Genomic DNA, 6,660 nt, shown 5'->3' with positions numbered 1-6,660 from the left:
TCTGCTTTAAATGTGGAGGAGTAGGACATCTCAGACGAGTGTGCCCAAGCCCAGTAACTGAAACAAAATCCAAACAACCGGGGGAAAACTTCAGAGGGCCCCAGTGAAGGAGTCAACTGGGCGCCCGGTTGCAATAGCGAACTCCACACCGACTCATATGCCCCTGACCACTGGGGTCACCAACAAGCCAGGACGGAAAAAAGAGAGACCCCCAAAACCAAAGGCGAAGGTACAAGCCACCAGGCAGGTCAAAGGTACTACAATCAGTGGATTTCCCCCCAAGCTAGTGGGACCCTCTCCAATTGTCCCCATCCAAGTAGAGGGGATTTATACGAAAGCCCTGCTGGACACTGGAGCTCAAGTAACCTTGCTCTACAGGGATTTCTATGACAGACATCTCAAGCACCTGCCGTTACAGAAATTGGAGGAACTAGAGATATGGGGATTAGGCACTCAGAACTTCCCATATGATGGTTACCTGCCGGTCAGACTCACCTTTGACCCAAGTACAGCAGGAGAGGCTGAGACTTTAGACACCTTGGCCATAGTGTGCCCTCGTCCCCCAGGGGCTGACAAAAATTCCCTCATCATTGGGACGAACACTGACTTAGTGAGGAGGCTACTTGCACCGCTTGTGCTGCAGACGGGGACCCTCCCCACTAAAATACATCCAATGTTGGCCCAGACATACCGAGACCTTAGACAGGAGGAAGAGGCTCCTGAAGAGGGAGTGGGGAAAATCTGGCTCCTGGATAGGGAAAAGAGGTTAGTCCAGCCGGGTGAAGTAGTCTGACTGAGAGCCTTCGTCAAGTTAAGCTGGAAAAAACCAGGTCCTTTCATTGTCCTTGAAAATACATGCCAGGAAGAAAAAAGGGGGTTAGAACTTATCCCTGAAGTATTGCCCACCAGGGCATTGAAGAGGACTCACGGCAAAGTTCCAGTCAGTGTCCGCAACACAGCAGCTGTGCCAGTGAGGGTGCCAGCCAGACTACTGTTAGGACAGGTCAGCCCAGCAACTCTAGTTGCAGCATGTGGTTCGACGGAAGCACCAGCAGCAGAAATCCCTGTAGAAGAATTCTGCCCAAAGAATACGCCTCTTACTCCTGCATGGAGAGAAAGAGCTAAAGCCCAACTTCTGAGATGGAGGGCAGCTTTCTCAAAAAGTGAATTTGATGTGGGTTTGGCAAAGAGTGCCACCCACCGAATTCGACTGGAGGAAGACAAGCCATTTCGTGAAAGGGTTAGGCGAATCCCATTGGGAGATCTGGAAGATTTGAGGGAACAACTGGCTGAACTCAAGAGGACTGGCATTATCCAGGAGTCCAGGAGTCCTTATGCCTCCCCAATAGTGGTGGTCAGGAAGAAGAACGGGTCCCTACGCCTGTGTATCGATTACAGGACCCTGAACCGGAGGACCATTCCTGACCAGTACACCACACCTCGGATAGAGGATGCTCTGCAGAGCCTGTCGGGAGCGAAGTGGTTCAGTGTGCTGGACTTAAAGAGTGGGTATTATCAGATCCCCATGTGCCCTGAAGACAAAGAGAAGACCGCTTTTATCACCCCAGTCGGATTCTTTGAGTTCAACCGGATGCCGCAAGGCCTGTCTGGGGCCCCAGCAACGTTCCAGAGGTTGATGGAAAAGACAGTGGGTGACATGAACCTACTTGAAGTACTAGTTTACCTGGATGACGTCATAGTATTTGGAAGAACATTGGAAGAGCACGAAGAACGCCTGGAGAAGGTCCTGAAGAGACTTCATGATGAAGGTCTGAAGCTCTCTATGGAAAAATGCCAGTTCTACCAGCCCTCAGTGAATTACCTGGGACACATTGTGTCTGAAGAGGGAGTGGCAACCGATCCCAAGAAGTTAGAAGCTGTCACTTCTTGGCCAAGGCCCACCAACGTGACTGAACTCAGGTCATTCTTAGGCTTCTGTTCGTACTACAGAAGGTTTGTGGAGGGGTTCGCTAAAATAGCCCACCCACTCACTGAGCTCCTGAAGAAACAGGAAGAAGTTAGTGTAAGCCCAGATCAGTCAAGGAAGCCAAAAGAAGGGCCCAGAAGGAAGAAAGAGTCCATCCAGGACCAGTGGACTCCAGGATGTGAGGAAGCCTTCAGACAATTGAAGTGGAGCCTTACCACTGCTCCGGTTTTGGCCTATGCAGACCCTGCCAAACCATACGAGTTGCATGTGGATGCCAGCCGTGACGGACTGGGAGGAGTGCTCTATCAAGAGCATGAAGGGCAACTGCGGCCGATCGCCTATGTGAGCAGAAGTTTGATTCCTGCCGAAAGAAACTATCCGACTCACAAGCTTGAATTTCTGGCTCTGAAGTGGGCAGTGGTAGACAAGTTGAAGGATTACCTTTACGGGGGCTGAATTCGTGGTAAAGACGGACAACAACCCCCTCACATACCTGCTCACCACTGCAAAGCTGGACGCCACTGGTCACAGGTGGCTAGCTGCTCTCTCGGCATTTACCTTCAGCCTGAAGTACAGACCAGGGGTTGGTAATCGAGATGCGGATGCTCTATCAAGAAGGCCTCATGACCCCCGAAATCAATCAGAAGACTGGACTCAACTTACTCCAGAGGGGGTAAGAGCCCTTTGTGAAGGGACAAGTCTACACGGGAGAGGTGGGGCCAGAGCTGAAGAAGTGGGAGTATCCTCAGCGGGAGTACCCAGGTGCTATTGCAACGTCTCCCAGGTTGTACAAGAGGGTCTCCCCAAGCTATCCAGAAAGGATCTCAGGAGAGATCAGGAGGAAGATCCACTGTGTGGGCTGGTGCTGAAGGCATTGGAACATCAACAGTCTGATGTGCTGCAGAAGAGCCCCAAGAAGGAAGCCCGGCTGATACTGAAAGAATGGGATCGGTTGCAGTTGCAACAAGGGGTGGTCTACCGAAGGGGCCCCTCTGATGATCCAGAAGCAAAGTGGCAGCTGCTCCTGCCGGAAAAGTACAGAGAGAGGGTACTGATTGCTTTACATGATCATCATGGTCATTTGGGAGCCGAGAGGACTTTCCAACTAGTAAGGGACAGGTTCTACTGGCCTCACATGAGGAAAGAAGTGGAGAGTTACTGTCATTCCTGCCTCAGGTGTATACAACGAAAGACATTGCCCCAGAGGGCTGCCCCAATGGGCCATTTGGAGAGCCAGGGACCAATGGACCTGGTCTGCATAGACTTTCTTTGTTTGGAATCCGATCTGAGTGGGCAGGGGGACATCTTGGTGGCAACAGATCACTTTACCCGTTATGCCCAAGCATTTCCTACTAGAGACCAGCAAGCAACCACAGTAGCAAAGACTCTCGTGGAAAAGTTCTTCGTCCATTATGGCTTACCTCAACGGATACATTCGGACCAAGGAAGGGACTTTGAGAGCAAATTAATAAAAAGACTGTTGGATCTACTAGGCATACAAAAGTCCAGGACTACTCCTTATCACCCACAAGGGGACCCTCAACCGGAAAGGTTCAACAGGACTCTCCTGAATATGTTGGGGACGTTGACTGCAGAACAGAAACCCCATTGGAGTAAACACATTACTGCACTGGTTCATGCCTACAACAGTACCAAAAGTGACGCCACTGGGTATTCACCTTACAGATTGATGTTCGGCCGTGAAGCCCGATTACCAGTGGACCTGGCTTTTGGTTCCTCCTTGGATCACACATCAGAGACCTCCCATAGAGGGTATGTGGACAGGCTGCGGAGGAGCCTGAAGATAGCTTACGAACAGGCTCAAGCCACCTCGAACTCCAGAGTCAACAGGAACAAGAGAAACTTTGACCTGAAAGTAAGAGTTCAGGATCTTCAACCAGGTGACCGGGTTTTGCTGAGGAATCTAGGCATCCCAGGCAAGCATAAGTTGGCTGATCGTTGGAGATCACAGCCTTATGTTGTGTGTAGGAAGCTTCCAGGGCTCCCAGTGTATGAAATCAAGCCAGAAGGAAACACTGGGCCAATAAAAACCTGGCATCGAAATCACCTTTTACCTCTCACTGAGGCAGTCAGGATAAGCACAGAGGAGGAATTCCCATCCACATCCACCGATGTGTGTAGGCCAATAACCAGATCTCAGCTTGCACCCTCTACAGATGAAGAAGAGGAAGTGGAGATAAGTTGGCTGTGGCCTCCGGAAACTTCAGAAACAGATGCTGATATCTCTTCAGAAGTAGAGGAGGATAATAACGGAACTCTCAGGGCAGAGGCCCCAGAATTTGTGCCGGCAACTCATCTTGCAGAAGAGCCCAGTACTCTTATTTACTCTCCATTTTTAGTCACTGAGAGGAGGGATGACGACATTTGTCAAAAAGGAATGGATACCCCGAAAGTGCAAAGAGAGACATTCGTCCACCACGCAGACTGACTTATGATACATTGGGCGAATGCTCTGAAGCATCTCAGTTTGTCAGCAAAAGAAACCTTGAACTGTCTGGTCCCTCTACTTTTGATTCAGTAAGGGACAACCCCACCTCACCCCTTGGCACATCTGTACCAGACACAGTAGTATCAGCTGTGAGTGCACAGGATAGCTCCCCATCATATGACAATTGGTGGGAAGCTCCTCTGTCTGTATTGTATGACCGTATAGAGGCTAAAATGCAGAATAGAGTTAGCAATTTGAACCTCTTTGGAGGACCAAAGAGATAAAGTAGGGGGAGTGTGTAGCGCTGACATTCTTGTATATTGATGTTTGCATACTTTAATACAACGTCTATGGACATTGCTATGTTTAAGTATTTGGAGCCATCTAGTGACCAAATACTGGTAATGCAGAGAGATGTTTTGTTTAGTATTTTGGTTGCCTTGGAGACAAGGAGAGACCCAAATACTGGTAATGCAGAGAGATGTTTGGTTGAGGATTTTGGTTGCCTTGGAGACGAGGGGAGACAGGGGTGTAAACAAAGGCTGCTGGATGCGGATGCCGAGCTGCTAGGCAGCCAAGGCTGAGCTCAGAGAGCTAGAGGACAGTGGCCGGATTGCAGAGACCGAGAGACACTCATCCGAGCATCGGAGAACCGGATCCATCCAGCGGAGCTGAACGGAGCTGACGGAGAAACAAGTTGCAGTCATAGGACCCTGAACAAAAGTTACTACCCGGAGCTCCGATCCAGTGGGTGAGCGGGTCATGACCCACAGTTTGCTAAGTTTACACGCAGTTAGACTCATATACAGGCCTCACTGGGATTTATAGTTAAACAGAGGAGCAGACAAACTGACACTGAGAATGTTTGAGGCCTATCTAATTTGACGTTTCAAGCGATTTTTAAAATAGTTGTTGCAGTTACACCAGGAGCATTTTCACCTCAATTTGACTCTTCAAAACTGTGGATTACAAATCACTTTAGCTAGCGAAGAAAAGAAGATCCAAGACCAAGTACTTTAAGTGAGATCTCACGCATAGCTAATAAAGTAGGGGGAGCTCCCAGGTATAAAATGTTTATGTATACTGTTTTCAAATAGCATATGTTTAAATCAATTGTGCTGTCGTCTTACGTTGGGATGACAGCACAATTACTGTAATCACTTCTTTGCATATTTCACAGTAAAATATATCTCTGGTTAAGTATCCAGTTGTTGTGGCATACTGTTTCTTTCACTCAAAGTGCAGTCAGTGGATCCTGGGGTTATAATACAGGTATTTTGTATTGTCTTACATTGTATTGTATTGCATTGCATCACAGCTGTGCCAAGGGGATTGAGCCAAGTTAGTGGGGTTTATTGGTAGAGTGCAGGCCCAAATTAAACCAGCAGCTCCTTCGGGGGTTAGTGCTACATATATATAGATTGTAGTTAAGGTTAAGTTTGGATTTCTTCTAGAGGCGCTTTGAGTGAACATAACTGATTTACCCCACTCAGCGGGGGCAGCCCTTAGAGAACAGGGGCCGCATATGGGCAGCACAAAGGCTTAGGGATTAGCCTTGCAGCACTGGGGTCCTTGGTTCAAATCCTGACCAGGACACTATCTGCATGGCGTTTGCATGTTCTCCCTGTGCTAGGTAGTGTAGGTTTCCTCCTACACTACAAAGACATGCTACCTTGCATTGGTGGTGCAGTGGTGAGCATAGCTGACTTCCAAGCAGCTGACCTGGGTTCGATTCTCGGCCAATGCCAATGCCATCTCCAATACTTGGAGTCCTAAGAGAGAAAAGTGCTATACAAGGTCAATGCTGAGTATATATTAGCAGTGGATTAAAGAATGAAGTGAATGTGTGGAATGTTTGAGGATCCCATTACTTTCAGTGGCACCCCAATCACCTGACAAATCATGCAACAAAATTATGGGATGCCTGTTTCCCTGCGATTTGTCAGGCAAAATCATGCCTCGATTGGGGTGGTATTTAAAGTAAAGGCATTGCAAGCGTGTCCCGCATTTTACAGCCATTCATGAATCCAGAGCACTGAGGTGTGACCAGAACCTCCCTGTGTCCATCGCACGACAAGCAATTCCTGCACAGATGTCCCCCCAGCAGGAATATTACACCCATAATCCCCCCAGCAGGAAAATCACACCCATCCTCCCCCCAAGCAGAAATACTACACCCATATTCTCCCCAGCAGGAATAATACACCCATACTCCCCACAGCAGGAATATAACACCCAAACTCCACCCTGGAGGAATATTACATCCATACTCCCCCAGCAGGAA

General features: G+C 48.8%; 1 non-coding gene across 1 annotated transcript; it reads left to right on the top strand.

Annotated features, from left to right (window-relative positions):
* The first annotated feature begins 6,051 nt into the window (after window positions 1-6,051).
* On the top strand, window positions 6,052-6,123 carry TRNAG-UCC. The gene has a single exon. It is a non-coding gene; the product is annotated as a tRNA-Gly (tRNA).
* The last annotated feature ends 537 nt before the right edge of the window (window positions 6,124-6,660 follow it).

This window comes from Rana temporaria, chromosome 3, assembly GCF_905171775.1.
Source record: "Rana temporaria chromosome 3, aRanTem1.1, whole genome shotgun sequence".
Taxonomy (NCBI): domain Eukaryota; kingdom Metazoa; phylum Chordata; class Amphibia; order Anura; family Ranidae; genus Rana; species Rana temporaria.
The sequence above is the reverse complement of the archived record's forward strand: the minus strand, read 5'-3'. Positions and strand labels throughout refer to the sequence as shown.